Source organism: Zingiber officinale, chromosome 1A (assembly GCF_018446385.1).
Source record: "Zingiber officinale cultivar Zhangliang chromosome 1A, Zo_v1.1, whole genome shotgun sequence".
NCBI lineage: Eukaryota > Viridiplantae > Streptophyta > Magnoliopsida > Zingiberales > Zingiberaceae > Zingiber > Zingiber officinale.
The window spans coordinates 185720816-185744077 of record NC_055987.1 but is presented as its reverse complement, the minus strand read 5'-3'; the positions used below and the strand labels follow the sequence as shown (position 1 = coordinate 185744077).

General features: G+C 46.6%; 1 long non-coding RNA gene across 1 annotated transcript; it reads right to left on the bottom strand.

The window, feature by feature from the left end:
• Positions 1 to 1295: 1295 nt before the first annotated feature.
• LOC122013293 lies at positions 1296 to 20942 on the bottom strand. Its single transcript, XR_006120560.1, has 3 exons — positions 19878 to 20942; positions 19651 to 19699; positions 1296 to 1471 (listed from the first exon to the last, which is right to left on the bottom strand). It is a non-coding gene; the product is annotated as an uncharacterized LOC122013293 (long non-coding RNA).
• Positions 20943 to 23262: the final 2320 nt, after the last annotated feature.

Sequence of the window (23262 nt, the reverse complement as noted above, 5' to 3'; positions counted from 1 at the left end):
TCTCCCCAGTTATTAGCATAAAAGAAGACAGTGACCTGTAGTAAACAGCGCAGCAGGAAGGAGGCCAAGCTCGACGTGAGGTGGCACGTTTATCCAAAAAGTAAGTGCACAATGGTTGACAACCAAAAATGGGCCAAATGTGGACATGCCTAACCCATTATCAGCTACAACACTTACACTCGCACCAATATCTCTGCTGCCGCGGATTAATTTAACCACATTTTTAATGTTCAGTTAGTATTTGTGAAACAACTCCGATTTCTCGGAACGTGCAAAACAAAGGAAACTAAGGTGGAATTTGATTTAGAGATTTAAGAATCAGGGAATGAATTTATTTTCAAATTTTGTGTTTGATTGATAGGAATGAAATTAAGATTTTAGAATGAAATTAAAAAATTTGGGTATAGATGAAACTCACTCCTCCTTTAGATTTTGATGCAATGAAAATGAAAATTAAGTTTTGGACAAAAATACTCTTAGTATATTTGTTCAATTTTTCTTTCATTCCACTCTATTTACATATTCTCTCTCATCATATTTTCTCTCTCCTCATTCTATCGTCACATTTTCTCTTTCAATATACTTTCTCTCTTCTCATTCTCTCTCATTGTACATTCTCTATCATTTTCTCTCTGTATTCTCTCTCATCATTTTCTCTCTCTTCATTCTCTTCTTATTTTTTCATCATACTTTCTCTCTCCTCATTCTATCATCACATTTTCTCTCTCAATATACTTTCTCTCTCATCACACATTCTTTACCATTTTCTGTATTCTCTTTCATCACACACTTTCTCTCTCTTCATTCTCTCATCATTTTTTCATCATACTTTCTTTCTCATCTACTTTCTCTCTCCTTAATCTCTCTTACCATACTCTCTCTCTACATTTTCTCTCATCACACTTTCCCTCTCTTTATTTTTTCCCATCATGCTTTCTCTTTCATCATACTTTCTCTCCTCAATCTCTCATTTTCTCTCATCACACTTTCTCTCTCTTCATTTTTTTCTCATCACTCTTTCTCTCTCAACACACTTTCTCTCTCAGCATACTTTTTTTCTTTTCAATCTCCCCTATCACGTTCTCTCTTCTCATTTTCTTTTATCACACTATCTCTGTCTTCATTTTTTTCTCATCATAATTTCTCTCTCATCATATGTTTCTCTCACATTCAACTTTCTCTTCTATCTAATTTTTTTTCTTATTTTTCTCTAAGAGTAAAAAAGAAAATTTAGGTTCATTCCGATTAAAAATACTCAACTAACCAAACATTATTTTTAAAAATGATACCCAAGTTTATACTCATTCTCATTCCACAATACTCTGATATCTATTCTCATTCTGATTCTTAAGAGAAAATCAAACACCACCTAAATTCAGCTTTTCTCCTCGCCATCTATCAGCTCCCTCTCCTCAGCTGCAGCAGCCATCAGTTCATCGAAGTTCTCCGTCTTCCCCAATAATATCTCAATCTAGATATGTATGAGCAACCATTACACAAAGATCATTACAAAGTACTTAGACGACTACGAGAGAGTAAAATGCATAATCACATGATACAATTAAACCACCACCATTAGTTTGACTGTAATGAATCAATTAATTTATCTTGGCCGCTAGGAATCCCTACACCATTGGATGTAAAAGTGACAAGGTTAAATCACTTCACTCCCAATAATACAGACACAGATTCAAATTCACCAATCTAGCTACTTTACCAATACTAGAACAAGCAACTGCTAGCAATAAATATTATTTGAACTATTCATATAGCATAATTAATGAGACTGTCTGCGACAAGGTAGGTGTCAATTTTCAGAATTGGGAAACCCTTTGAAAGTTGTTCATAGGTGTCACCTTCCCAAGTTGGTACCACTTGGGAAGGTCCTAGACTCAGAACCAGCCTCCACGATATACTTATGCAGCCACAATACTTTATTATTAAAAAAAAACAAAAATTAAAGCAATGGCTAGGTTGCTCTAATACTTCATGTTACATGCTCTAATATTCTCCAATTGTGATTCCTAAAGTTATGTGGCATTCAAGTCAAAAGATGCAAGTGGCATGTGGAATCTCAAGCGAAATGTCAAACATGCAGCCGTGCTTTGATTATGTTTAAAATAGCACCAATTAGATCACTTTGGATGAACCAAATGAAATTGCTGAAATATATAGATTTAAGAAATCATCAAAAGAAGCTCCACATGCATTGCTATAAAATGTAAATTTTAAGAGTAAATTGTAGTTTTGGGGGCAATTATAGTAATCCCACATAGGGCATCAATTCACAAAGAAATCATATTCCTGCTCCTACATCTGAAAGTACATTTGTTTAAATAGTATTGGTGCATCAAACACAGCAACAAAACACTGACAGATTGGAGAGGCATAGTAAAATTATGAAGTGAAGGTGGAGTATCTAGCAAGCATGAATTTACCAGGATGTTTTCAGTAGAAAGAAAAACAATGATAGGGACAACTAAGGTTTTAGAACAAAATAAAGAGAATTAAGGCAATACAAAGACTATCATCCTTGAAAGCGAAGAGGGGGAAAAAAACAGTACATACACGACACTCTGATTTATCAACCTTAGATCAATTCAGCATCTGAATATGGAATTTTAGAACAGCTAGAAAACAAGACGACTAATTCAATGAGGTCGTCTGGTAGAGAACGTAACTGATATGCATGGACAAGCAAATATGTCAAACAACAGAATAATATAATATGTTAGGTGCATATCATTCTGTTGGAATTTGGAATTTTCATTCCTTTATGCAATTTGGAATTTTCTTTCCTTTATGCTGAAAATATTGCAATGCGTGAATGCTTCTAAATGTAAGGTAAAACTGTGTACAATAAATCTGATGTGGTCTAACCCTTTACTAGGACCCCGCACGAGCAGGAGTTTCATGCATCGGATTGCCCTCTTTTACATTACCCATTAATCCAATGTAACTTACTATATAACTTGAATTATAGAACTGATATTAATAATACTAACATATCACTTATATTACTAGATGATCCTGTCTGAATCGTCGAACCAAAGGACGCTGGGCACGTGGCGCTCTCCTAGTCGCTGACGCAGGCCTCCAAAGCTCCGGCGATCCTGCACAGAAGTCGGGCCGGGAAGGGGTTCCCGGTGGCGACCCTCCGACGCTCAAGTCAGGTAAGCGGACAGAAAAAGGGTGGCTCCGAAATGCGTAGAATGCCTACCTCCGGCAAAGGAAGAGGCTCTTTATATAGAGTGGTGAGAGAACTAGTGCACGTCCACCGAGGCGTATAAGTGTCCGCAGCCCATACCTCGGTATGTACCTGTCAGAGAGCTTACCTGACACCATACTGCTACAGTTCAGTCATGTCTTCGATGGGACAACAGAACACCTTGTTGTCAGACTTAGAGTATGACCTAGCCATAGGACTTGACGGCTGTCAGAAGATGTTCCTATCCTTCAACCACCGCCCGGCCGGGACGTCTGTCCGGCCGACCGGCGTGAATAGCGTCGTCCGGATGGCCTTAATTTCCCGCACCAGCCGGGCGGCGCGCCCATTATGCCCTGCCCTCTCTTAGCCCTTCCGCTCGGCAATTTACTACTTCATTGAACGTCGGAACCCCGACTCCTGTCAGGGCGTCTTTCACTATCAGACGTGTACGGGCAGGCCGATCGGCGTGCCCTTTTTCCATACGTCCGGTCGGCTCACCCTTCTTCGACGGACCACCTGGTCTTTTGACCTGCACATGGCATTGACCCCTCTTTAGGGGGTCCCGGGCTCTTACCACCGGATCACTTGCCTCCCCCTCGAGTCTAGTCGAAGGAGGCGAAGTCCGACTGACTGGACTGCCGCTCTGACTGAGCATTGATTGCTGCATTGGGCCGATCGGCAAGGCGTAAGGATGCTCATCCGTCCGGCGGTATCTTGTCCATGCCTTGTGTTTTCTTGGCATCCATGTCCGATGCTCTCCCCTATTATCCATCACATGCGCTGAGCACGGTAAGGGGAGCCCATTAAATGCGGCCAATATCCTGCTGACACGTGGCTATCGTGCGTTTGTCAGCGTATGGCGGTGGCGTCACTTCCGATGAAACAGCCGCCGTTTGAAATGAACGGCTGGATGATGACCTCGTTAACAACGACCTGGATCGGACGGTGGAGGTTGATCCCGGGCGGCGATATAAAGCCCACGTCTCCGTCTCCGCCGCCTTATTGGTTCCTCCTCCTCCGGCGCTCCTCTGCCCGCTTTTTTCTCCGGCAACCTTGCCCCTCAACTCTTCGGCAACCCCAGGCCCCCGTCGATCATCTTTCTTGCTCGTAAGACCCTCTTTCTCGTTCCCAACGTTTTCTTCTTGCTATTAATCGTTTCCTTCAGGCGATTTTCCTCCATTTCTTGCTTGAACCTTCCCCTTTTGTCCCGCATTCCTGTCTTTCGATCATGACTAGTACTTCGCAGTCAACCGGCGGTACTCCGGGTCTATGGTACTCGACCATCGAAAGTCGTTTTGACGAGGAGGACGCGTTGCGTCTCGCTAGGACTTACGACATTCCTTCCGACCACCAAATAGTATTAGCCACACCGGCCGATCGGCCTCATGCACCACCGATCGGCACAGTTCTTTTCTTCCGAGACCAATTTCTGGCCGGACTACGCTTCCCACCCCATGAATTTTTCATGCAAGTCTGCAATTACTTCCGCATTCCGCTCGGCCAGGTAGTTCCCAACTCCATTAGGCTGCTGAGCGGAGTAATAGTTTTGTTCAAACTGAACGGCATCCCCTTAGATCCAAAAATCTTCCACTACTTTTACTATCCCAAGCAAGCCGAGTGGGGTACTTTTGTTTTTCAATCTAGGATAGGTTTCGTACTCTTCGATAACATGCCGAGCTCCAACAAACATTGGAAGGAGCATTTTTTCTATATACGTTTTCCCGAGCTGCCAACCTTTCGGACCAAGTGGCAGACGACGATGCCGGTGCAACCGGAGCTCGGCAAATTTAGAGGCGGCGCAGCCTACCTTCATGCAGCCGAACGGCTAGTTGGCCAGCGCTATCATATTGACAAGCTACTCCTCCCGGGAGTAATGCACATATTCGGCTTGTCCTCTACCACAGCCGACCTGCCCTGCAGCATGAGTAAGTTCCCTTATCTTCCCGTTTGTTTTGTTCTAACTGATTTATTTTTTGCTTCTGCAGCTGAAGTCATGTGGCGCGCCAAAGCTACCGAGAAGCTCAAATTGAAGGCCGCCCAGATCGAGGCGGTGACGAACAAGGAGGCCGCCGAACGGGGCCTTTCTCCAGCTGATCCGGCCGGTGAAGAAGGTGAGGGGACACCAACTGTCCCCGAAGCTTCAGACGCCCCTGCCTCTCACGAGGAGGCAGCGGGCGACATAGAACCTCCTACCCAAGCCGAGGTGGAGGGCCGCTCGGCGGACGATGTTCCGCTAGTCACTCGGAAGCGCCGCCGGCCAGAATCTGCGTCTGCCTCCACTCCACTTAATGAGCCACCGCCCGAGCGGGGCACGAATGCTACGATGCTGTCCGGGACGATTTCCCTCGAGAGTACTCCGACCCCTCATGGCTCTCCGAGGGCCAGCTCTGAGGTGCCACCATTCAGCCCTTCCAGAACTCTGCGCCATATCAGGCGTTTGGGCGACCTCCCCTCCTCGTCCACCGGTAAGGCCGATGCCTCTCAGAGCGAGCCGAGCGGCTCGAATTTAATTAAGATCGTTCTGCGCCTCCCCTCAGAGAGATACATGGCTGCTGCTGATCGGCCCGTGGTTCCCGAGCAGCAGATCACCTTGACGGGCCACCTTGCAAAAGCTTGGGAGGACGCTCGGCGTCGCATAAAAGAGATGACTCCTGGGCAGCTCGGCGACAGCAACCTCCAACAGGCCACCGGGGTATGCCCTTCCTCTTTATTCGTGTAGTGGAATTAAGTTTTTAACCTATTCACCTTTGATCGTAGAACTGGGTGGAGCAGATTGCTATTAGCAATCGGTTGGCCGAGCTGGAGGACGAACTGAGAAAACTTAAAGCCGCCGGGGACAACCAGCAATCGACGGCCGCTCTGGAGAAGGCCAAGAAATCACTGGAAGCCGAACGGAAAAGGGCTTCCGATCTGGCGAGCAAGGTCGTCCGGCTTGAGGCGATGATCAAGCAACGAGATAAGGAGATCAAGACGGCGACCACCAGGAAGCTCCAGGCCATCGAGGATATGGACCGCATGAAGGTGGAGATCAGGGGGCTGGAACAACGGATCAAAGATTTGGATGCCCTGCTAGCCACCGAGAAAGAGAGCCGCTCGGCCGATCTCCAAAGATTTGATGGAGATTTGAAGGATCTTCAGGCCGCCAGCGACGCTGCCCACGCCGCGCTTAAAGAATATCAAGAGGGGGAGTCGGCTCGCTCCGAAGAAGGGAGGAAGGCGTTCCTCCGCTCGGAAGACTTCGGAGAGAAGTTTACCGACAAGATATCCCTCACTTTCGAGGAGGCGATCAAGGCGGCGGTGGGCTATCTGAAGACCAAAGGCCACCTGCCTGCCGAGCTGACCATCCCCCCCGAGGACCTCGCGAGCGTGATGGACTCCATCCCCGACGCTCTTTTTGATTTTGATGCGTGAGGAGCGTTTTCATGAACTTTTTTGTATTCCCGCCGTTTGGCCCAACTTTTTTCTGTAATGACTTGTTTGATTAAGTGTTCTTTATATCCTTTCCGCTCGGCTCAATTCGATCGTCTTAATTACATCTATCATGCGACCGGGCAGCCGCTAAGCTTTCGAACGTAACCGCTTGGCATTTTCATGCTAAGATCCCTAACTTTCACTGACCAACTTTTTCTTTGTGCCTTACCCCCAAAGAGATTTTCCGTACATTTTTAATGAGAGAGCCACTCAGCCGTATAACCAGGCTATCGTTGATTGTATCATGTGACTGGCTATCCGCTCGGACGTTTATAGACGTCGGCTCGTCTCTCGATATTTAACGTCGGAGCTCGACGGCCTTCCGCTCGGACGTTTATAGACGCCGGCTCGTCTCTCGATATTTAACGTCGGAGCTCGACGGCCTTCCGCTCGGACGTTTATAGACGCCGGCTCGTCGATATTTAACGTCGGAGCTCGACGGCCTTCCGCTCGGACGTTTATAGACGCCGGCTCGTCTCTCGATATTTAACGTCGGAGCTCGACGGCCTTCCGCTCGGACGTTTATAGACGCCGGCTCGTCTCTCGATATTTAACGTCGGCTGCTTGCAAAATGGTGGAGGAAGGCTGTTCGGAAGTCCTCGATATTTGTGATGGATCCGTCCGGCGACGTTTATAGACGCCGGCTCGTCTCTCGATATTTAACGTCGGAGCTCGACGGCCCTCAAGGCTAATTTTAATATTGCCGATCGGCGGACCCATGGGCCATCCTTTGAATTAATTTTGATTCCTGCATTACAAGGACACGGGCAACTAACATATATAAAAATAATTTACATTCGTGCACCTTTCACCCCGCTCGATAAGGTTGGAGATGATTCGCACTCCACGGTCAATCCAGCTGCCGCCCGTCTTCATCCTCCAAATAATATGCTCCCGATCGGAGCTTCTCAATAACCTTGAAGGGGCCCGCCCAGGGAGCTTCTAACTTGCCAACATCGCCGACCGGCTTGACTTTCTTCCAGACACGATCGCCGACCTGGAATGATCTGGGGATTACGCGGCGGTTGTAATTTTGCTTCATCCGTTGCCGGTACGCCATTAGCTGAACGGACGCCTTGGCTCGCTCCTCGTCGACCAAATCCAGCTCCATGTTCCTCCGTTCGGCGTTGCCATCATCATAACTCTGAATCCGGACGGACTCGACGCCAACTTCGACCGGAATAACTGCCTCGCCACCATACACCAAATGGAATGGCGTGACGCCCGTCCCTTCCTTCGGAGTCGTCCGGATGGCCCACAAGACGCCCGGCACTTCATCAGGCCAACTTCCTCCCAAATGGTCGAGCCGAGCGCGCAGAATACGAAGAATTTCCCGATTGGCTACTTCGGCTTGACCGTTGCTTTGGGGATAAGCCACGGATGTGAAGTGTTGCTCGATGCCGTAGCTTTTGCACCACTCCTCTAGCGCCTTCCCTGTGAACTGCCGCCCATTATCGGAAACCAATCGGCGAGGGATGCCGAACCGACAGATGATGTGTTGCCAGATGAATTTTTTGACCATCTGCTCGGTGATCTTTGCCAGCGGCTCGGCCTCCACCCACTTGGAAAAATAATCTACCGCCACTAGTAGAAATTTCCGCTGTCCGGTTGCCATAGGAAATGGACCAACGATATTCATTCCCCACTGGTCGAACGGACACGAGACTGTAGATGCCTTCATTTCTCGGCCGGTCGGTGGTAGAAGTTATGGTACTTCTGGCATGAAAGGCACGTCGACACGGTCCGAGCGGCGTCTGCTTGTAAAGTCGGCCAAAAGTACCCGGCCAGGAGGATCTTCTTGGCCAACGATCGTCCGCCCGGATGCCCTCCGCACGATCCTTGATGTACTTCTTGGAGGATGTAAGCCGAGTCCTCCGAGCTCACGTATTTCAACAACGGGCGTGAGAAAGCCTTTTTGTAAAGCTGATCGCCGATGAGTGTGAACCGACCGGCTCTTCTCCTTAGCAGCTGAGCTTCATACTCATTGGATGGTGTGGCGTCCGAGCGGAGGAACTCTATGATGGGTGTTCTCCAGTCGCTCGGAATCGTGAGGCCTGCCATCCGATCGACATGCGCCACCAACAATACTTTTTCAATTGGCTGCTGAATGGCGATCGGCGTTATTGAGCTAGCGAGCTTGGCTAACTCATCGGCCGCTTGATTTTCTGCTTTGGGTATCTTCTGAACAATAACTTCTCTAAAGTCGGCTTTGAGCTTTTCGAAGGCTTCAGCGTAGAGCTTGAGTCGAGCATTATTAATTTCGAAGGTACCAGAGAGCTGCTGAGCGGCCAACTGTGAATCCGAGTGAAGCATTACCCGACCGGCTCCCACATGCCGGGCAGCCTATAAGCCAGCTATGAGGGCCTCATATTCTGCTTCATTGTTGGTAGCTTTATAATCCAGCCGGACGGATAAGTACATCTTTTCTTCTTGAGGGGAGAGCAACAATATTCCAATCCCGCTTCCGAGCCGAGTGGACGACCCATCCACATATATTCTCCACATAGCTTCCGGCTCCGGCCTTTGCACCCCAGTCACGAAATCGGCCAAGGATTGCGCTTTGATCGCCGAGCGGGGCTGGTATTAGATATCGAACTCACTTAATTCCATCGTCCATTTGATGAGCCGTCCGGATGCCTCTGGATTTAGTAGGACACGTCCGAGCGGGCTATTGGTTTTAACAATGATCGTATGCGCAGGAAGTATGGACGAAGGCGCCGAGCGGCCAGGACCAGAGCGAAAGCCAGCTTCTCGAGCCCAGTATAGCGAGATTCGGCATCTTTTAAAATATGACTGAGGAAATATACAGGTTCTTCTCCGCTCGACCTCACTAAAGCTGAACCGATTGCATGCTCGGTTGAAGACAAGTACATGTGAAGTGGCTCACCCGCAGTCAGCTTGGCTAATATCGGGAGAGAGTTCAGAAATGCTTTCAAATCTTCGAACGCCCGATCGCATTCTTCATCCCAGTAAAATTTTGTAGCTTTGCGTAAGATCTTGAAAAACGGAAGGCTCCGGTCGGCGGTTTTGGAGATGAACCTGGATAGAGCGGTGATCCGACCGGTCAAACGCTGCACTTCTCTTGTATTTCTTGGAGGCGGCATATCTTGTAGAGCTTTCACCTTGCTGGGATTTGCTTCGATGCACCGCTCGGTCACTATGTACCCCAGAAAGCACCCTCCTTTTGCTCCGAACAGGCACTTCTGGGGATTCAACTTGACCCCATATTTGCGCAGCGTTCGGAAGGTTTCCTCCATGTCCTTGAAGAGGTCGGCCGCTCGGATGGACTTAATGAGAATGTCGTCCACATAAACTTCCAGATTCCGTCCGATCTGCTCTCTGAACACTTTATTCATCAAGCGCTGATATGTGGCCCCCGCATTCTTCAATCCGAACGGCATTACATTATAGCAATAAGTGTCGTCGGCCGTCACAAAGCTGACTTTTTCTTGATCTTCACGGGTGAGCGGCACTTGGTGATAGCCCTGGTAAGCGTCGAGCATACAGATTAATTCACATCCGGCCGTAGAGTCCACCAGCTGATCTATCCGAGGCAGAGGATAAAAATCTTTCGGGCAAGCTTTGTTGAGATCCCGAAAATCTATGCATACTCTCCACTTGTTGCCCGGCTTGGAGACCAATACTACGTTAGCCAACCAGCTCGGGAACTGTACCTCGCGGATATGGCCGGCCTCCAAGAGTTTCTCCACCTCCGCTCGGATAATAGCATTCTGCTCAGCGCTGAAATCTCTTTTTCTCTGCTTCACGGGCCGTGCGTTCGGTCGAACATGTAGTTCATGCTGCGCTATACTTGGTGAAATTTCGGGCAGCTCATGTGTCGACCATACGAAGACATCATGATTTCTTCGGAGGCTTTGGATCAACTCTTCTTTCTGCTTCTCTTCCAGATCGGACGCTATAAAGGTTGTGGCCTCCGATCGGGTTGGGTGAATCTGCACTTCCTCTTTTTCTTCATAAATTAAAGAGGGTGACTTTTCGGTGATGGCGTTTACCTCGATCCGGGGCGCCTTCCGAGCGGAACAGGCTTCTGCTCGGACCATCTCTATGTAGCATCGCCTAGCGGCTAGCTGATCTCCTCGTACTTCTCCCACTTTGTCCTCCACGGGGAACTTGATCTTCTGATGGAAGGTTGAGACGACCGCTCGGAATTCGCTGAGCGTCGGTCGTCCCAGAATGACATTGTAGGACGAGGGAGAGTCGACCACCACAAAATTTGTTGTCCTTGTCCGTCTGAGCGGCTCTTCTCCCAACGAGGTGGCCAGCCGGATCTGTCCAACCGGCTGAACTTCGTTACCAGTGAACCCATAGAGCGGAGTTGTCATGGGTAACAGCTCGGCTCGATCAATTTGCAACTGATCGAATGCTTTCCTGAAGATGATGTTGACCGAGCTTCCTGTATCTACAAAAACGCGGTGGATAGTATAATTCGCTATTACCGCTTTGATGAGCAGAGCGTCGTCGTGGGGTACTTCAACTCCTTCCAAGTCCCCTGGTCCGAAACTGATTTCCGGTCCGTTCGCCCGCTCTTGGCTACAACCGACTGCATGGATTTGGAGCTGCCGGGCGCTCGCCTTTCTGGCTCGATTAGAGTCTCCTCCGGTCGGCCCGCCAGCAATAATGTTGATCTCGCCTCGGGAAGTATTGCTTCTATTCTCTTCTTCCCGAGCGGACGGTCGGGACCGTTCTCTGGACGCTCGGCGATTCTCCTGCCTTGGAGAACGATGTCGATCGGGAGTCTGTTGCTGTCGCCTATCAGCTCGCGTCCAATCGGCTTCATTAGCTCTCTGTCGCCTGTCGACTGAGGGAGACCGTCGGCCGCCATTCCGGGGCACGGGATGAGCCACGAAGGGAAGACTTCGACAATCCCTTGTGTTGTGCGTATCCGTCCGGTGGAAGGAGCAGAACATCGGGGTCCATTTCTTCTTTGGCTTGGGCCGAGCGGCAGCTACCTCTTGCACGTGAGATCTGGCATGGGGGGATCGGATTGCTTCGGCCCTCGGTCCTCTGGGCGGCTGATGAGCGGCGTGCTGTTTTCGCTCGGCAGGAGGAGCCAGCTCGGTTGGAGTTTCTTTTTTCCTTGCCGCTTACGCTTCTTCCACGTTGATGTATTCGTTAGCCCGGTGTAGCGTGTGATCATAATCTCGGGGCGGCTTTCGGATAAGCGATCGGAAGAAATCCCCATCCACTAGGCCTTGTGTGAAGGCATTCATCATGGTTTCCGAGGTGGCCGTTGGAATGTCCATCGCCACTTGGTTGAACCGCTGGATGTAAGCTCGAAGCGACTCACGGGCTTCTTGCTTGATGGCGAACAGGCTCACGCTCGTTTTTTGATAGCGCCGACTGCTTGCAAAATGATGGAGGAAGGCCGTTCGGAAGTCCTTGAAGCTTGTGATGGATCCGTCCGGCAGCCTCCGGAACCACCGTTGAGCCGATCCCGAGAGAGTGGTGAGAAAAACTCGGCATTTTACTCCATCTGTGTACTGATGGAGAGTGGCTGTGTTATCGAACTTACCCAGATGATCATCCGGGTCGGTCGTCCCATTATACTCGCCGATCGTCGGAGGCACGTAGTGCTTGGGCAGAGGGTCTTGTAGAATGCCCTCCGAAAATTGGCGATTGACCCGCTCGGGAGATGCGTCCGCTCGGGGGGCTTTCCCTTTTCTGTTGTCCCGTCTTGGTATTTCATCCGAAGATGATCCCCATTCTCGATTAGTTGCTACAGCTTCAGGAGTGCGGAAGAGGGCCCGATGGAATGGTACTGTCGCTGGTGGTGCTTCCGCTCGGCCACCAGACGCTGATGTTGCTTGTTGTTCCGGACGCTCGGCTGTGGCTTTCTGTTTTTGCTCCACAAGCTTGGCGGCCCTTATCTCGATCAGAGCGTCAAGGGTGTTATCGTCCAGCCTCGTCCATTGTTTCCGCTCGGATACAGGAACGTTCCCACAGACGACGCCAAATTGATCCTGTCCGAATCGTCGAACCAAAGGACGCTGGGCACGTGGCGCTCTCCTAGTCGCTGACGCAGGCCTCCAAAGCTCCGGCGATCCTGCACAGAAGTCGGGCCGGGAAGGGGTTCCCGGCGGCGACCCTCCGACGCTTAAGTCAGGTAAGCGGACAGAAAAAGGGTGACTCCGAAATGCGTAGAATGCCTACCTCCGGCAAAGGAAGAGGCTCTTTATATAGAGCGGTGAGAGAACTAGTGCACGTCCACCGAGGCGTATAAGTGTCCGCAGCCCATACCTCGGTATGTACTTGTCAGAGAGCTTACCTGACACCATACTGCTACAGTTTAGTCATGTCTTCGATGGGACAACAGAACACCTTGTTGTCAGACTTAGAGTATGGCCTAGCCATAGGACTTGACGGCTGTCAGAAGATGTTCCTATCCTTCAACCACCGCCCGGCCGGGACGTCCGTCCGGCCGACCGGCGTGAATAGTGTCGTCCGGATGGCCTTAATTTCCCGCGCCAGCCGGGCGGCGCGCCCATTATGTCCTGCCCTCTCTTAGCCCTTCCGCTCGGTAATTTACTACTTCATTGAGCGTCGGAACCCCGACTCCTGTCAGGGCGTCTTTCACTATCAGACGTGTACGGGCAGGCCGATCGGCGTGCCCTTTTTCCATGCGTCCGGTCGGCTCACCCTTCTTCGACGGACCACCTGGTCTCTTGACCTCCACGTGGCATTGCCCCCTCTTTAGGGGGTCCCAGGCTCTTACCACCGGATCACTAGATATTCCTTTGCTTTTGAAACCAAGCATGATTAAACTGCCAAAACTTCATCATAAGCCACATATGATTGATTTTCTTATCCAAGTGAAAGGCATAATTGATCTTCTAATTTTCATTTCAAATCTTATTCTCACCTTAAATACTCTTCCAAGTTTCACAGTCCCATGAACATAAACTGCACTCTGCAATTACTAGCAAGACGTACATTATGCATCCTAGTACAACTTCTCTTGCAATTGAGTACTTAAGCTACATTTGTTTGCTGAAAGATGATTTGCGGAAAATATTTTTCTTGGATTAATCTTTTAAACAAAAATAGATTATTTTCTGCTGTTTAAATGTGATACTAAAATCTACTAGCCCGGACCCCATCAGAGTAATCCAACCAGCTCATCGACATCCAGATTGATGGAACCAACTGGCACACCTGGTTTGACCAGATCGGCCCACTTGACTGGACAAGACCAGTGAACCTGCTCCATGCAACCTGTCTGGCACGTACAGCTCGACCGACTAGTCTATCATGCCAACCTGCACAACCACTCAAATTGATAAACCTGCCCAAACATGGGCAAAGGACAAAACCCAAAGAGAAAGGGTTTATTGATAGAATGAGTGGCTAGCAAATGACAAAGATAGGGGTCCACCCGGCATAGATCAACTATCGAGGTGGAGGTTAAAGTCAAGATGGTCAATGTCAAGGTGTCAAAAGGTTCACCACGATGGCCGAGCGGAGGATGGCTAGAGCGGCCGGTCAAGCTAATCAATGTCCGATCGACAAGAAACAGCAATAGCTGGTCGGTAGAGCTATCAGACGGGCCAACCCATGGTGGGGCGGGTCGGCCCATGACGGGCCAACCATTTGGCGGGGTGGGGCGGGTCGACCCATCAACTTGGCAGGTTCGGAAATTTCCAACCCAACTCAATCCCAGGCGGGTTGCGGATTTGACGCGCCAACAAGCGGGCCCATTAAAATTTTTTAAAAAAATTAAAAAAAATATTTTATATTTTCAACATTTTATTTCGGAAAGGTTTCATCAATCAAATATATCTATAAACATGTATTTTAAATATAAATGGATACAAAAAAGTACTTATATTGGATGAAAAATACTATTTTTTCAAAATTATAACAAAGAAAGATAATAAATTAACATAAAACTTAGTTTACATGTGTTTCTCAATCCGTGGGTCAACCCAAGCCCATCGCGGGCCGACCCGCGCGGGTCGCGGGCCTAGGCGGGTCGGCCCGCGGCGAGCTTGGGTTGATAAAATTCTAACTAAACCCGCTTAAAATGTTTAGCGGGGCGGGCCAATTCGACGGAGCCAACCCAAATTGACGGCTCTACCGGTCGGGTCAATTAGTGTTCGAGCGGGTCAACCATCCCGCTTTGGATATTACGGTAAAACAGCCAGACGCTTAGTGAGGAGCAGCAGGACGCTGAGGAGACCGAAGACCTTGTTCGATAGGGAGGGACAAGCTACCAGGACGCTGAGGAGACCGAAGATCTTGTCCGATAGGAAGGGACAAACTACTACGCCCAGCCACCGTAAGGAAGAGCAGCTGAGGTCGACAGAGCAGAGGAGCTCTGCCCGAGCGGCTACCCCGCTCGGTCAAGCAGCGGGACTATTGTTATATCTCTCGATATCCTTTTCGGATATAGTGTCGCTAATACGAGGCATGATCAACAAACAGATCGTATGATGAAAGCTTCCACTGTCTTGTCAGGAATATGCATGTCCTGTTAAGGTATGACGTCAGAGGTATTTTATTGACAAGTCCTTTCATAGGACACATTGGAAAACGTGTCAACGCCTCGAGGAATGTGCACGTCATCCGCCAAGGCTCTATATAAAGGGAGTCCAAACATCGACGGAGGTACGCGTCATTACTGTTTGCGCTTACGTTACTGTTGCTCTGGTTTCTTTTACACTTCCGGTGACTGTCTTGAGCATCAGAGGGTCAACGTCGGGGACCCCTTTCCTGGTTCGGTACTGACGTTGCTTGTTTTACAGAATAGGACGCGGTCTACATCTAATCAACGCAATAATCACATCTCCACTTTCCATCCTCCCGTTTTCGAACAGAATCTTTCCATGAAACAAATGGAGCTTTAATAGTAAAATGCTCTGCTCCGATTCCATGCATTTAAACATATCCACATGATCAATTGAACGAATCCAATAAGGGCATCCACAACGCCGCGTTAAAGCGGCGTTATAACGCCACTGTTGCTTTAACGCGGCGTTGTGGAACGCCGCGTTCATTCAATTAGCTTGAACGCGTTCAGTATTCTGAACGCGTTCAAGCAGCATTGGGGTGGGCCAGGGCTGGCCCACCCCATGCTATATTTTATTATTTTTTTTAATAAAAATATAAACTCTAAAATTAAAAAAAAAAAAAAAACAGAAGACAACGGCAAAAGCAACGGCTAATTCAAAAAAAAAACAGCTATTTAATTTAAAATTTTTAATAAAATGATTACTTTTTAACGGCTAGTTAACGGCTAGTTTGAAATTTTGACTATAAATATCCATCCATATGTGCACATATTTTCATTCCCACTCACTACTCTTTCAATTTCACTCTCTAAATTCTCTCCCCGTCTATTTTTTCAAGTTCCTACCATCTTATTTTCTATCCGAAATGGATGAAAATAATAGGACATTTTTTTCCAATTTCTTGAATTCTACAAACAACTCGCAAGAATATTCATCTTCCCAGAATCCACAAATTCCACCAAATTATCAATACCCATATCCATTTCCCAGTATGCCGTTTCCTCCACAAAATCTTCAAAATGTCCAAGGGTTTGGAAATTATGCCCCTCGAGGTCCATATCAACCGCTTCCAGCCGAATATTGGCAAAACATGAGTCATCGTTATTTCACGCCGTCGGTAGTTCATGGATATGGTACCCTGCACACAACTGGTATGTCTTTCACTCCTTCAATGTCGAATGAACCTGCAACTCCGACTTTTGTCCCGGAAACTCAACTTTCCGACCGTGAATCCCCAATTGAGGTGGTCAATTTAGAAAAGACGATTTTAAATGCTGAGGGTATAAGAAAGCGTTCAAGTTGGACAAACGTTGAAGACGAGGTCTTAGCGAGAAGTTTTGTCACTATCGGTGATGATCCAATAATCTGCAATGATCAAAAGGCGGATGCTTTTTGGGGACGGGTTGCAAGCTATTACAATGAAAATATTTCCCTATGTTCAAACATCAGAATTACAAATGTTATACGGTCACATTGACACAATACAATCCAAAATAAGGTATATCGATTCAACGCAAATTACAATAATGTTTACAATTCATATCGAAGTGGTCACAGTGACGAAGATATATTGAGGTTTGCGTATGAAAAATATCAATTCGAAAACAATGGCGTTGCATTCAATCTCGAACATGTGTGGAGAATTGTCAAAGACCGTCCAATGTTTACTCCACAGTCCGTTGCTCACTTTGTGACCACAAAGAAGACAAGGACCTCAGAGTCGGGAGTAAGCAACACCTCCTCCAACCAAGATGTGAGTATAGACCTGGATTATGAAGATACTCATCCAATGGGGCAAAAGGCAGCAAAAAGAAAGGGAAAAGACAAAGTAAAATCGACCATGGAGGATCTGACAATAAACTACAACAATATTATCACAAAGTTCACTGAGTACACAAGCGTGAAGAAGACCGAAGTCGATTTGAAACAAAAACAACTCGAAGTAGAGGAGATTAAGGCAAAAGCTGCATTGTCCAAATCTGAAGCTAAGAATCGTCGCTTGAAGTTGAAGGAGTACGAAATATTGAACAAAGACACCTCGCAGATGACAAAGGAGCAGCTTATCATACATGAATGCCTATGCAAGGATATTAGGTCGAGATGGAATATCTAAATTGTTTACTTAACGTTCATTTTCTAGTATTATTATATTTTCGAGTGATTGTAATTTTTAATTATTATATTTCTCATTTCGATTAATGTGATTTTTAATTATTATAATTTTGTAAAATAGTCATTATAAACAAGTCGTTGGAAACTAGCTGTTACAATTAGCCGTTGGAAACTAGCTGTTACAACTAGTCGTTGGAAACTAGTTGTTACAACTAGCCGTTGGAAACTAGCTGTTACAAACTAGGCGTTACAAACTTACCGTTACAAATTAGCCGTTGCAACGCGACGTTGCATACTCATCATTGCAAACTAGCCGTTGCATGAGAAAAACAATATATATAGATCATCATCCCATTTCTCAAACACATATACTAAAACGTGTTTCCTCCAAAAATGTCTCATTCTACAAGCAGCTCTAGCTCAAGTTCCAGCTCGACAAGCGAAGACGAAGTCCATGTTGAAATCGATGAGCAAGCTTATGATCCGGGTGAAGAACTTATGTTATTGGTTCTTCAACAACACCAACAACTTATGGAAGCATATCAGAGGAGGGACATGCGCAGAAGAAGGTTCGTCCAAAGAAATCATGAAGTCGGGCATGAGAGACTTGTCAATGATTATTTCTCTATAACCCCGGTACATCACGATGAAATATTTCGAAGACGATTTCGAATGCGAAGAGAGTTATTCCTCCGCATAGTAAATGTATTAGAGAATCATTCAGCATTTTTTCAACAAAAGGACGATGCTGTACGAAGAAAAGGGTTGTCACCACTACAAAAATGCACCGCTGCGATTCGTCAACTGGCTTACGGAGTTCCTGCCGATCATCTTGACGAGTACCTACGTATGGGTGAATCAACTGCCATCAGGTGCCTTTTCAAGTTCTGCGAATACGTTGTTGAAATATTTGGTGATAGGTACTTGAGAATGCTAAATGCTGATGATGTTCAACGTCTTCTTCAAATGCATGATGAGAGACATGGCTTTCCTGGCATGTTAGGTAGCCTTGATTGTATGCACTGGAAATGGAAAAATTGTCCAGTTGCTTGGAAAGGTCAATTTACAAGGGGGCATGAGTCACCAACAATCGTACTTGAAGCGGTCGCGTCTCATGACTTGTGGATATGGCATGCATTTTTTGGGGTCGCCGGTTCACGTAACGATATTAACATGTTATATGAATCTCCCATATTCAACAACGTCTTGCAAGGAAATATGCCGGCGATTAATTTCACGGTGAACGACACTACATATACGAAGGGCTATTATCTAACAGATGGAATATATCCCGAGTAGGCTACTTTTGTTAAGGCTTTTCCTTGCCCGGAGGATCCCAAGAGGAAGTTGTTTAAGGAAAGACAGGAGTCTGCAAGAAAAGATGTTGAACGGGCATTTGGGGTGCTCCAATCTCGATGGGCGATTATCAGAGGTCCAGCTCGGTATTGGTATAGGAAAAAGTTAAAACAAATCATGTTAGCATGCATTATTTTGCATAATATGATTATTGAGGATGAGGGATGTCACGTGACAAATTGGTACAGCGAAGAAGGTGACGAACCCGCACAACCTATCCATGGCTCAAATCGAGGATTTCAGGATTATCTTCGAACAAATTCTGAGCTACGTGACACTCAAGTTCATCACGAACTTCGCGCCGACTTAGTTGAGCATATCTGGGGGCAATACAACAACAATCCATGAATTAATATTTAAAATAAATTTTATTTTCCCAACTTTGTAATTTTAGCCGCTCAGTTGTAATTTCGTTTTCCCAATTTTATAATTTTAGGTGTTCAGTTGTAATTTCATTTTCCCAACTTTATAATTTTAGGTGTTCAGTTGTAATTTCGTTTTCCTAACTTTATAATTTTGTTTTCCTAACATTCTAATTTCGTTTTCTCACAAACATTTATTTTATTTAATAAATATATTTAAAAAATTAATATTATTTTTGAAAAATAATAAAATTTTATTTTTAAACGTAAAATTATTATTAAAAATAATAATAATTTAAATATTTTAAAACATATTTAATACATATTTATTTAATATGATATAATGTTAAAATGAGTGAGTGGACGATGGGCCCCATGAATAATGGGTATTAACGTTAAAAGGGATATTGGTGAAAGAAGGATATTGTTATAATAAATATATGGTAGTGGGCCCATACTTTTTGATGATGTGATGGGTTTTATAATGCTAAAGCATTGTGGATACTCTAAGTGAATATTTACTGTGAGACTCTGACAGACAAAGAACAGAAACATAACACGGAATAATAACACAATATTAAAAAAAAAACAATAGCTAAAATAGAAAGCGCACCCATTCCAAGAGCTGACAGCTCGACCTCATTATGTTGCTGCATGTATCTCTGCGATTGTTGAGTATCAAAGAGAAGGATTCTCAGAAACAGAGTGTTGTATTTAAAAGACAAAAAAAATAACTAGAGCATCTAGCAGAAACTTAAACAAGAGCACACAACAAGGTTTTCCAACTGAAACCCACAAAAATCTAAACGACTACAAAAATCTAAGAGGGATGAGTAGAACCTTGTCGAGATTAACGTAGAAGAAGAGGGGCCTTCTTGGTATTGGACACCTGGATTCGGTTCTTCTTGTGGGAATCAGCAGACGAGATCTGGAGATTGTTAACACCCTCGGTGACTTCCTCCATCGGTGAAGGACACGGGAGATGCAAAAACCCTAATCGTAGGCTCCTTCAAATGCGTGCCCCGGAGCAATCCGTGAAGCGAAAACAGGTATTATTTGGGTCGGGTCGGATTTGGTTGTAATGCTTCGGACTGGTCGGATTGATACCGCCAAGTGACTGTTTCCACGTTTAGCCTAAAACCTCAATAAAACCCCAACTTGCTTAAAATGTATTGTACCCTAAAACAGTGGAGATCTATTTTATTTTCAAGAAAACAAGAAACAAATCTAGTATGCAATCTCAGATTCTTGTCCCCTATGCTACTTTGTGACCTTCTACCCTGTTTTTTATTTTCGCCGGCGTGTGAGACCCTGTCACTGAGCTGATGCATTCATGCCATCTGCGTCACGGTCCACCGTAGTAGTCGTCTTTGTGCGCATGGGGGCATCTGCGCGTGGTGCGAGGAAGTCGAGCGCGTCTTCCGAAACAACCTGGACTCCTGGTCCGTTTGCTTCGAGCGTCGCAGCCCGGTCGGATGAAGGCGGTCTATGCGATCCCACACACCCTCTCTTCCTAGGTGGGCCCTATCTCATCAAATTTACCTCAACGGCGACCCCAAGTTCGCCGGCGCCGGTTATGGCTGTTATCATCGCTGGGAAGCTCGTCGAGTGCCTCTTGCAATGGCATTGGTTCTTCCGGCGGCAGTAGGCATGGATCAGCGCTCGGGCTGCCCTCGTCGCCATCATCTACTACCAAAATGGGGATCACCGTGTCGACCCAGGCCAAACAGAGCCGGACCAGCAGCGACTGGCAAGGTCATCATTCTAATGAGCTTCGACGCGGACCGAGTCAAGCAGTTCAACTGGTCCTAGTCTTGCTGGCCAATCTACCCCTCGTGAAGATTAGGATAAGTGCCAAGAGAAGGCGACGAAGGGGGCTTGATGCAACGGTAACATTCGAGTCGCGAAAAGCATCTTTCAAAGCAGGAAAGAATACATCCTTCCTGGAAACTCAGCATTAATTGTCGGGAGTCAACATTTAAAAAAAAACGTTTTTAATGGATGGCTACTAGAAATCAATTAAAATTCATTTTTGGTCGTAGACCGATTATTATACGAGCGAATGAGTCAGGGATAAAAATGGATATCAGATGATCCTGTCCAAACTCAGTTAAGACGGTTGATTGGAGATATGATTTTTTAGTGGACTGTGTGAAGACTACATCTGATCTGTAAGAATAAAAATATCAGTATTGAATCGGAAAAGGGATCTCCGATGTTAATCCTTTAACAGTTAAGTCAGCCACCGGTAGCAACAAAGAGGAACACGAATAGTATACAAGTGCTCTGAATAGTAGAATAGATATGTGCACGTACTTTCTCCGGTGGTTGGACCCTCCCTTTATATAGAACTGTGGTGACATACGAGCATTCGATTAATTCGGTTAATTAGGTTAATTTGATATTAATTTTGTATAAATTATTTTTATTGTTATTTTAAACAAATTTAGTTAATTCGGTATTAACTGAAATAAATAATTCGGTTAATTCAGTTTTAGTAAAACTTTGATTTGATTTTGTTAGCCAACACTAAATCGGTTTTCAATTAATTCGGTTAATTTATGTATCGAATTAACCGAATGCTCACCCCTACATACGAGCACGCGTTCCTAGGTGATGGAGTCGTAAAAACGTGTGGGCATATGTCCAAAGGCGTCTACACATTTCCATACTTGTCTTATGAAAAGACGTGTCAGTAAAGCGTCTCTGACACCTCACCTTAACGGAGTGAGCAAATATCTGATGAGACAATGGAAGCTTCTGCCGTATGACCTACCTGTTGACCATGTTTGGTGTTAGCGACACTATCTCCCAAAAGGATATTGAGAGATAGGTCGGTGATCCCTTTGCTCGGCCGAGCGAGATAATCGCTGGGTCGAATACTCCCCTACTCGGCCTAACTAGGCCGCTTTTCCATGGGGTAACCAACCTGATAGCTTGTGTTCACCCGACCGAGCTGGCGCCTCGGTCGTCCTAACGCTCCTCTGCCCATGATGAGAGTCTAATGATCTTAGCAGCACGGGACCAAATCATGGCCGGTCGAGCGCCTCATTCCTAATCGGACATTGTAGTAAATACCCATCTGGCTAGATCATTGTCAGTCGGGAGTTTCATTCCCAATCGGTCATTGCAGTAGAGACCTGCTCTGGCCAGATCATTGCCGGTCGGGAGCCTCATTCCTGCTCGATCATTGCAATAGAGACTGACTTGGGCCCCTTCAGGGCATGCTTGCCGGTTCTCTAACGTTAACATCCTTGACTTTGATCTCCACGTTTGCCTCTATCTCTATCCTTTGACTCGCACTTAGTAGGGCCTCATTTATCACCGCATCATCAGATACACAAGTTGTCTATGCGATTTGAATAATACGAAACTTAAAATATGATATGAAAAGACCTGTCAGGAAAAGATCTGTCAGGAAAATGTCTCTGACACCATACCTTAACAGGGTATGCAAATATCTGATATGACAGTAGAAACTTTCGTCATACGATTTATCTGTTGACTATGTCTTGTTGTCAACGACATTGTCTCCCATAGAGATATTACGAGATATGGGAGGGGTCTCACTGCTTGGCCGAGTGGGGGAGCCTCTTGGGCGGGATTCCCCGCTCGATCGATTTCAGCTGCTTTCCTTCGTAGTACCTCGGTTCGACAGATTTTTTTCTTGCCCGATCGGACATGTGCTCAAGTCGGCATAGTATTTGTTGGAACCCCAAGGTTGTTTTGGTGTGATCAACAAGTTAAGTTAGGTCCTGCGTTATTTCTAACCTTGTGTCTAAGTGTGCAGGAGCTTAGGAGCACAGGTACTCGAGCGGAAGACGCAGTTAGCGAGAAGGACGGTACGCGGTGCGTCCGAGGGACGAGGTGCTGCGGAAGAGTACACCGGCGGACGAGAAGGAAGTGCGCGCGGTGGTTCCGAGGTACGAAAGCCGGAGCGGAAGATTGCTCGGGGAGCAAGAGACGCAGCTAGCGCGAAAGTCGGCACGGGGTGCGACCGAGGGACGAAGTCTGCGGATGAGTACGCTGGTGGACGAGAAGGGATACGCGGCAATTCCGAGGGACGAGAAGCCGGAGGGAAGCACGCTCGATTTCAGCTGCTTTCCTTCGTAGTACCTCGGTTCGACAGATTTTTTCTTGCCCGATCGGACATGTGCTCAAGTCGGCATAGTATTTGTTGGAACCCCAAGGTTGTTTTGATGTGATCAACAAGTTAAGTTAGGTC